This window comes from Pseudopipra pipra, chromosome 4, assembly GCF_036250125.1.
Source record: "Pseudopipra pipra isolate bDixPip1 chromosome 4, bDixPip1.hap1, whole genome shotgun sequence".
Lineage (NCBI taxonomy): Eukaryota > Metazoa > Chordata > Aves > Passeriformes > Pipridae > Pseudopipra > Pseudopipra pipra.
In genome coordinates, this window is record NC_087552.1 from 18,966,743 (window position 1) to 18,976,681 (window position 9,939).

General features: G+C 38.4%; 1 long non-coding RNA gene across 1 annotated transcript in view; it reads right to left on the reverse strand.

The window, feature by feature from the left end:
* LOC135413839 (uncharacterized) overlaps positions 1-653 on the reverse strand; it is a 14,553-nt gene extending 13,900 nt beyond the window's left edge. Inside the window, exon 1 of the long non-coding RNA XR_010430424.1 lies at positions 574-653. This is a non-coding gene — a long non-coding RNA (uncharacterized LOC135413839). The remainder of the gene's footprint in view (positions 1-573) is intronic.
* Between the last annotated feature and the right edge of the window lie 9,286 nt (positions 654-9,939).

The window sequence follows — 9,939 nt, forward strand, 5'->3', positions numbered from 1 at the left end:
TACTTGAACTTTCATGTCCCTCCTTGGGCTCTGGTGGAACGGTTTGCCCAACTCCAGAAATGTGTTGGATATCTCCGTTTCACTTTCATTCAGTAGCAGGATGAGTGGTAGCAGGGAAGAGAGCATTGGCAAAAAGTGCAGGGATCTCAATAATCCCTGCAAGAGGTCTCCAGTCAAGGCCTACAGGTGTCCTGGCCTAGCTGAATCACTGGTGCAGTGTTCATGGGCTACATTCTTAGTGCAGTCTTTATGTCCTACTTCATCACCTGTTACCAGATGCCTCTGTGGCACATCCCGCATTTATTGATGGAATACAGCCAATGCAAGGTAACTACAGCAGATAATGGCATTGCACTCTTTCCAGCCCATACACTGTTCCAGACCAAATCAAGCTCTTCTTTGACAGAAACAGTCCTTCTTAATTTGATGATGTGCACATAAAAGTTCTGGATTTCTAAACAACTCCCCTGTAAGCTGAATAATAACCATCTGGTGCAGTAATTTTTAAAAAGTACAATTATGCCAGAATTTTTCTTGGCAAGGTTTTAGTCAAATTGAAGACGGCAAACTCACAAGCAACAGTCTCCTTCACTCCACCAGTCTGATCCACGCACAGAAATCATCCCTCCGGTTCTTTGCAGGAATCAGGTGTCCCGTGTGGAAAAAACACCACAGCATATAATTATCTTGTTAAAAAATCATACTTACTGGGAAGTAGAAAAAATTTCACAGATATTTGTGTTTCTAGCATTTCTTAGCTCCCATTTTGTGACTGTAAACTTCTCAATGTTCTACATGTTTTGTGTGTGCGTGTGTGTAACTGTAATCGCCAAGGACTCTCCAAGTTTTATTTCAGTTTTGATTTTCTGTAGCGTACTTATTTTTCAAATTTTTATCCAATGAGTTTCTAGGTGAATATCAACAATTTAGATTTGGAATTGGGATGTTTACATATAAAGTCTTTCTTTGACAGGGTTTCTTTCACAGTCCCATGAGGAAAAGCATCTTTGTGATGCAGCTTGGATCATGCTCTAACAGTTGGAAAAGATGCAGCAACTCTACAAAATGTGCACTGACATCTAGGCCCTGTGCTTTAAAAATAGTCTTTGGACAGCTCACATGTAGACTGTTCTGACTCCTTTACCAGGACAAAGTCTTTTATAGGGAATATTATATAGTCACAGTTGCAAAGATGTTCGTATGCTCGCAGACCAACTTTGAGAGCAAATTTATAGCATGCTTTGGAGCTACTAAGCCCCCCCAGAGCTGTTCCTACACCTACACAGGTGTAGGGTTTTTTTCTATTACTTGCTATTGAGCTAGAATTGGAATGCCGTGTTCCTTTACCTGAATGGACAATGCATGCTTTCATACTGTGACGTCAGTGCCAGTAGACTCCTGCCTGAAAATTGGATCCATGCAGGAACTGGAACTGTGCTGCATTCCTTCCACACCATGAACACGACTCTTCTAGAATGGACTGAGGATTAGAATGATCATCCATCTTTAGTTCAGCTCCTCCCTTTCCAGCCAGTGTTTACACTACCACTGTTGAATGATAGGAAGACAGTTAGATGAAAGCAATAATCAGTCTTCTGTAAATGGTAACATTCAACGAATACAACTGTTAGAAAAGATGTTGTGCTTGGCTGAAAGGTCAGGCCCTTGCTACCTCTTTTTCTCGATTATCAAATTGCCAGAGTTTGCATTTTGAGGATTTTAATCTCTTCCTTACACAAGGGAAACAATATTTCATTTAAGATAGAGGCTCTTCTTCAACACCTCTTCCACAGCAGGGTGTTGATTTCAATACTGCATGTCAGAAATAATCAATCCGGTTTTATTTCAAGGTTAGCTAAAGGAATTTTATTGCCTTTGAGTAGAGAATTACTGTTACAGAGCAGAAATAGCATATCCACTCAAAGCAAAAGTGCTTTGGCCTCTGGAGTTAATGGAGAGTCCTCAGCAATCTGAGACAGATATCACTAATCTTTTACCTAACATCAAAAGGACGTAGAAATAATTTGACACCTAAATCAGGAAATGGGGTTGGCCTCTTTCCCCTTTTTTGCTCAACTTTGGGAGATGTCTGCTCTGAGCAACTGGATTCAAAGTTTCTCTTAGCATTTAAGTTATATTAAAAATTTGCAAGTAATTATTAAGTGTTTTCAGCAAGTCCAATGAATTGTGTCCTGACCTTATTTCCCTCACGCAGAAGCTTAAGAAAGCTCTATTCAAACAGCCAGGAGCACAACCCATTGAATTTGTACACCTGGAAATCAGTCTGAATTTCTGCTCAACCCCATCCATCTTGTTCTTGCCTAGGTACAGTGACTATTTCTGAGAGTGAAAGCAGAGAAACTTTTGTTTCGATGCTTTATCTGAATCCAGACAATAAAACCACCCTCAATTTGTATTTTGTAAGTGCCACTACTTCCCAATTCTGCCTCCACAACCCCATCAGCATGGTGTCAGAAGGGAAGATTTTTCCCAGTAATGGGACATCTGACAGACTTATCAGGAAACTCCAAGCACATCGTTAACATTTTCTACCAGAGAAGCCTTGACAGTGTCTGTGCTCATTCATCTTTTTCCTTCACCCCATACCCAATTTATCACACTGAATACTCATTCCACTGGGCTGCTAGTTCCTGATGAAAAACAGGGACAGCCCAGGTTGCTTCAGGAATATGTCTCAAATCCATTTCTTACTCGAATGAAGAAAAGGATGTTTTGTTTGAAGAACTAACAAGTGAGGGAACATTCCAGACATTCTAAAAGAAGTTACCAGTCTTTGGTTATGCAAGCAAGAGCATCCCAGTGAAATCAAAAGAGATCATCATTGCCATTTATCATTGACATCCCTGGTGGAGTGATACCTGTATTTTTACAAATATCCAATGTGACAGAGATTTTTAGACAGAGATTTACTGGGACTGATTGCAGAAGAGGGTAGGAACATTGCAATATTACAATTTTTCTTACTCCTTCTCCATAATACAGCTGTATTTTCAATGTTAAGTGGAGGCAAGTGCTACTAACAGAGCACCTGCCTTGCTAAATATAAAAGCCCCAAGTGGTTGATGGCCTTTTGTATCATATTGTTCACTTCTATGCTTGCCTACTGTAAGTCATAAGGGTAAAAACCTACTAAAAATTAAGCACTTAAGGTGAAATTAGAATGGGGGAAAAAAAAGTGTATCATTAAAAGATTTTCTTTTTTCTTTAAATATGTTTGGAGGAAGTGCTGAAGCACTAGATCTCCGCATGACAAGCTGATTTGGGACTTGGTTTGAGTAATGAATTTAATAGTGCAATAAAGTAATGAATATTTATGAAAAAGATTTAGCTTAATTTTTTTTTGCTAATAGTAGTAGTCATGGTAGTAACAGTATTTCACTGTTTTGGTTTGTTCTTGATCTGCTTTGACTTGAAGTCAGTTGCATTCCTTTCTTAATCTAATACCAAATCAGACATTCTCTGTGTAAGTAGTGCTGTCTACTTTCCCTCCTGCATTGATATCTTTCTCCTCTTTACATACATATCAGTTATTCTATAGACAGAAAAGAACTTGTGTCCCAGAAAAAATTGAAGAATTGTATATGTGTCATAATATTAATCATTCTTCTAATATTATAATAATATTTGGAGAAACTCCCATAACACTGGATGACTTCTAAATGAATATGTTATTTTTCTTAATAAGAGCTTTCATAAACCATTGTTCAGTCATTATCAAAAACTGATTTTCTGTGCATGCTGTGAATTTGGTCTGCTATAAAAATGTTGGCTTTTATTGACTGATGGACTTCATGATGGAAAAATGTAATTCTTTGCATAAGAAAACTTATTCTGCAAAATTAAACAATTAAGTTACGACACTTCTCCACAGCTTTGGTTTTGGCAATTCACTCAGCAGAAAAAGCTCTGAGATAGGAGCTTGAAAACTGTTGTTCAGTTTGGTATACTGCTTCTATAGAACTTGTATCACATAGTTTGCTTAGCATCAGTAGTTAAATTTGCTGGAGCTTTAAGCTGCAAGCTGTGAACTTACACCTAGATTTGTTGAACTTTTAAGTAGTTAGGTAAAAGAAGGCCCCAGAGCCAGTTCAGTATGGCAACAGTTGTGTGAAGAAATACATAAGATGCCAGAAGATAAGGAAGCTGCAATAATCAGCAGAAGCCCGCAACCTTAGAGATAAGAAAAGAAACAGCCCACCTAGAGGCAATGAAAGGACCAAAGGAAGAAAGGGAAGACCCCAAACACTAATATTACTGTTAGTTCAAACTCTCATGTGAAAGGTGGGGAACTTTAGTTGTAAGGGTGTAAATTCCCAGGGATTTCTTTTTTCAGGGTCCCTATTTGGAAGCATCCAGCTTGAGCTGTAGTGATAATAAAAGACAACTTTATAGAAAATTTTCCTTTTTGGATTATGTAATCAGCAGAAACCAAGAGTCAAACCCTGTTATGGTGACTGGCATAATTTCCACAACAAAACAAAGTTTCAAACACTCCTTCAAAAGTTGACTGAACCACTAAGCTTCATTAGAGAAGTAATTGCTCTCTGGTTCAAATGGAAGAATTGCGATATGGTAGAGACGCAGCATGGTAGAGATGATGTTTAAATCAGGTTTCTGAAATATGCACATTTAGTGCACTTAATTGACTGTAAAATAATTGTTCAGTTGTGTATAATTATGCTGTGGCATGGAGCAAGACTTCTAAACATTTCAAAGCCAAATGTTTACAGGCCCAGAATCAAGACATTATTCTCTCCTCAAATATACAGTAAACCACCAAAAGTGTTTTATCTCCACAGTGAGGTCTTGGAATCAGACTTGAGGATATATTTTAAAAGATGCTCTTATTATTTTCTTCCTCTTGTTTTCTACCCTTTGCCATGTTATTTTAATTTAGTAATACAGATGAAAATATACTTCAAATCATGGGTAGGAATGAGGATTAAAATCCCCATATGGCATCAGTGACTTCAGCTAGACCGGAAAATCCGAAGCTAGTCAAGTGAGAATTTCAGTTGGTCAAAGAAGCATCTCCTTGAGCTGGATGATGACGGTGGATGATGTAGCTGTGTCCCTTTGAATACTGATCCGTGAACTGACCAGAGTTATAGATTGCTTGCAATGAAGATAGGAGAGAAATCTGCTTTCCTTTTATCCAAGAATTTTAGCCTAACAGCAGGGTGGAGTGGGGGAAAGGTTGCAGTGTGAGGATGTGCTTCTCCCCTGAGGGAGAAAAGCCAGCTGGGAGCACCAAGCACAGTTATATTTCAAAAGGAATCTGATTTTCACATCTCCCCATCTAACATTGCTAGTTTATTTTCAAAAGTATCATCAACACATAGCAGAGTTTCTTCGCTGATGGGTGTTGCCATATTGACCTCTATAAAAGGTTCAGCAGGTCTTGTTTCCTTGACCCAGATGCTTAGGGAGGAGCACAGGGTGTTGAACACCAGTCATATTTTCAACTTGCTTTCAAGAAACAACAGGCCTATGTCTTCCCAGCTGGAAATCTTTCATTGCCTCCAACAGTGTTTCCCAGCAGTTTCCCACATAATTCTTACTCCTGAAAGCTTTTTTGGTGTGATTTGCAAGACCCACCTTGTAACTAACTAGATTCATGTTCTGCCCATTGGCAGAAAGTGAATTCATGGAATTAAGACTGCCTCTGCTTATGATGGGCACACAGGAATCTGCATGCTATCATTGTGTTAAGAAGAGAAAATTGACAGAAGGGGTAGTGAGAACTGCAGATGGGGCTGTATTCTAGGTTACTATTATGATGAAGATCTAGTACCTCTTTCTTTCCACTCTTGAAAAGCCTGGGAAACATCAGTTTATTAGAGGCAGTGTTTCTCTGGGATACTCTGCAAAAGAGTGTACTCATGATGGGAACAACTGTCTATCACCAGCATCGGAACTAGAATTTTTGCTAAGTCCCATGTGTGGATCTGCACTCAACTACCACATTGTGCTTCTAGGTGGTTCATTGCTGCATGAAAGACTGTGTCTTGCCTGGACAAAATGTTTTGGGGTTTTTTTACAGGAATATGTTCTCACAAAATGCAATATTGACAATTAATCCAAATATTATTATCAAGATGGAGTGTTGAGCCCTGAACCAGAGAAAGCATCTGTCCCTTGCCCAGGGAGCTAGATGTAGAATTGGTGAAAACTCTCTAATACCCAGCAGGAACAGAAACATCTGGAACTCCACTAACAATAAGATAACTGCAATATTAACAACCCTTTTAAACAGACAAGAATTGTCATAGGAGAGGAAAAACTGATTTATTCTTTTGATTAATAATAGATCATGTTGCCCTTTCAGTAGACATCTTTTATGCTTAATATTTGTCACATATCTTAGATAATAGAATACCCCAAATATAGCCCATTAGCTTTAAACACTGGAGGACATTAGCAGAACAGGCTTTTGCATGTGAAGAAAAAATGGGAGAAAGATTTGATAAATTATTGGTCATGGAGAACTTGAGCAGCCCATCTTCTCCATTCTTAAATGCAATAAATTTTTTAAGATCAGAGCGTATGTCAAATGGAGTTCGTAAAGTGGAAAATGACACTATTTACTTTCATCAAATAAAATGCTGTCAAAATTTATGGCTCTGCACCTCAGACATCTGTCTGAATGCTACTGTTATTTTGTGTAACACTTTAGCAACCCAAACTAATAGGGCAATAATCCAAGTTAGGCCAGCAGAAGATTTTTAAAAAATAAATTTGAAAATCATAAATTCATAAATTGGAGCAGTTCTCCAAGTTTTTGACTTCTGTGTAAGGGAAAATGATGTGACCTTACCTAACTAAAAGAGATGGGAATGTGTTCTAAAGTCAGCTGAGAAACCTGACCTGTGTCACAATCATCATACACCTTGGAATAAGGTGTGATGACTTTAACCATGAGGGTGTAAACCCCCTCATGCAATGGTAATAAAAATGATCCTGTTTCGGTTTTGCCAACATGATCTTTCATCGCACAGTATCAGCTGGATTTCTTTAGCATTGAGCCACAAGACACTAGAAAAGGAACATGTACTGCATCCCTGCTTCCACTACATTAAGGCAAAGTGGGCCTGTTGAGTCCCCAGTCTCATCTTTCCAAATAAAACAACCATTAATATTGTGATAATACAGTGACTCATCTTGATCCACCACAAAACTTTTCTTTTTTTTTTCTTTTTTCTTTTTCTTTTTTTCTTTTTTTGAGTGTTTTTTCCCCTCTGCCCAGCAACAACCTAGTCTGTTTGGCATTTACCATGATTTTCCCTTAGTCTTTCAACTTCTGTTATATTTGTCCATGACCATACCATTCATTAAAAAAGATCATTTTTAACAGGGTAACATCCACAAATACTCCTGCCTACTCAACAAAGCATCCAAGTTCATCAGATGTAGTATCCAGCGTCATCATCAGTCCTCCAGGCCTTAGAGACTATTTGTAGGTATGGATTATTGTCCTCTAACTTCTTTTTAAGGATGTCACAAACTTTTATTCTTTTATCTCTGAGGCCTGGAAATGGATATGCCTGCTGCAGGTATGCTTTGAAATGAAGCTTGGATGCTCTTGGTAATAGTAGAAACTATGAAATAACTCTCTTGTGAATGGACTGATGCACAGTGGTGGCTTTTATATTTTGCATCTGTCCACGGATCCCCTTGTTACAAACAGTTTGATTGGAAGAATCCAGCACAAATACAAGTTCAATCCTAGATGTAAGATTAATGCCATTGTGGGCAATATTCTGATTTGCCTTGATAGATGCAATAGCTTGGTAAAACATCAGTAGAAGTCTCAGTTAAAAATCTGTGCCCTATATCAGAGAGACAACTTAAAAATATAGTCATCCATACTTGTAAGTTCAGCTACAAAGACAGTCAATGCTCTTTGATGTTTCCTCTACAAAGTAACGCTCTGAGCAGCTGGAAATCCTTAAAGGACTAAATGGTGACTCGGCTGTTGTTTTTCCTTCCTGACTCTCTGACTGTAGCTCCCATTTCTTTCCTCCAGTCTGTAGTCAGAGCATCCACACATTATGTGAGCAAAAAGCACCAGGCTGAGTTCTGTGACCTGGCTTCCCCTCCGGTAATGTATATTGAACTTCTACAAGCCCAGAAATGAACCACCGCTTGGCCAAGAGACAACAGAAGGGACAAAGAGCAACTTGCACAAATACAATAACTTTCAGTATAGAGCCTCCAGCAGCAATAGCTTCCCTTGATGTTAAACAAGAACCAAAGTCAAGTTAGGAAAAACCTATATTTTTTTCCTTCCTCTTAAAACAGTTTGGACTGAGGCCCATTTTCTTTTTCCATTCTCTAGCTAGGAATTCTCAGTTACCATTCTAGCTAGAGGAAATACAGTACCTGCGCTTCCTACTGCTGAAAAGTCTGGGCAGAGATGAGCTACCAGCTCCACCCACACATAAACACACAAATTCATCTTTAAACTCCCTCTTTAATTTGAGTGGTAATCAGCGTGGGTAGTTACCGTCTGATAATTATATGGCATTGAGATGTTGTTAGCCAGATTTCTCCCATTTCAAGACACTTTATAGAGCTGCGTGATGACAGGGAGAAGGGTTGCATCCAATCATGTGCCAGAGAGTGCATAACATACTCTCTAAAAGGAGTCTGACACTTATCGGCAACGCAACAGGGTGCAGAATCTCAAGTGTGAGCAAATAAGGTTGGTTCCAGAAAATATGGGCCTGTGTGATCAAACAGCTTACACATTACACCAAACAGAATGCTGCCATTAATATTTATACACTGAAACTTGAGATCTGTGACTCAAGGAAGGACAGCAATAGTTTATAATAAATAACTGAGAAGTGCTGTTTATAGCTCTACTAAAGAACAGTAAATGAAATGTCTTCTTTCCACGCATGCTCTTTGAAAATAAATAACTGTACTTAAGAATGCATATCCTACAAGCCTGTAAATGCTTTGTAAATGCTACATGCAATGAGAATTTTCTTTTTAATCTTGGGACCAAAATTCATCTCTTTGTTGGTGAACCTCCTCAGCAGCACTAGAGACTGAGACAGGGAAAGACTCAAAGCTTAATTATCAGATTATAACCATGAGAAGAAATTCAAGACGCAGGGAGCTATTAGCTTGGCCTGTCCATACGCTATCACAATGTGCTTCATGCCCTTACTTCAGTAACTGACAGGAGTGTTTAATGCAAGCTCTCATTTCTCAAAACAAAAGCCATCCATGCTGAAATCAGTATGGCTTTTGCCTTGTGAAAGCACTTGCACAGTACAGGAAGATGAGAATGCTGTCAAGGGTGTGTACAACTCCAGTTGCTCAGCTGATGCTTGCCCTCGTCCACAAAGCTCACCAAAAGGCTGTTGGCTATGGTTCAAAACTTTCCTTCTCCTTGTAAGTCCAGTGTGTTTCCATCTGTAAATCACAAAATGTGAAACTGAACTTTTTCATCTTATTAGTAGACTTGCAGGAAATTATTTTTGCAATTATTAGATGTTTCAGATTCACTCTGACATTTAATCAACTACAAACACAGCTTATTGCTTGATGTGTTCAAGTGCCATGAACATTATCCCTTAAATAGCACGTCTTGTTTTATGGTTTAATTAGTTACTGTTAAAAGACATTATCTTATTGTATTCATGCTTGTCTAGATTTTCTATTTGCTGTAATTAGCAGATAAAATACAGGTATAGAGTATTAGCAGAAATCAAGTGTATATAATTTCATCCATTCTAACAATTTACAAATAAAGACATTTTTCTAGTATAATTAAAGGGTAAGAACAGGTTTTGAAAAAGTAGCTCTGATGTTATCTTAGAGCACAAAGGTGGAGGCAAAGCAAAGAACATTCTATTTTTTTTTTAAAAGCACAGCACAGCAACTGTTCAGAAGTACAGTGTGTTG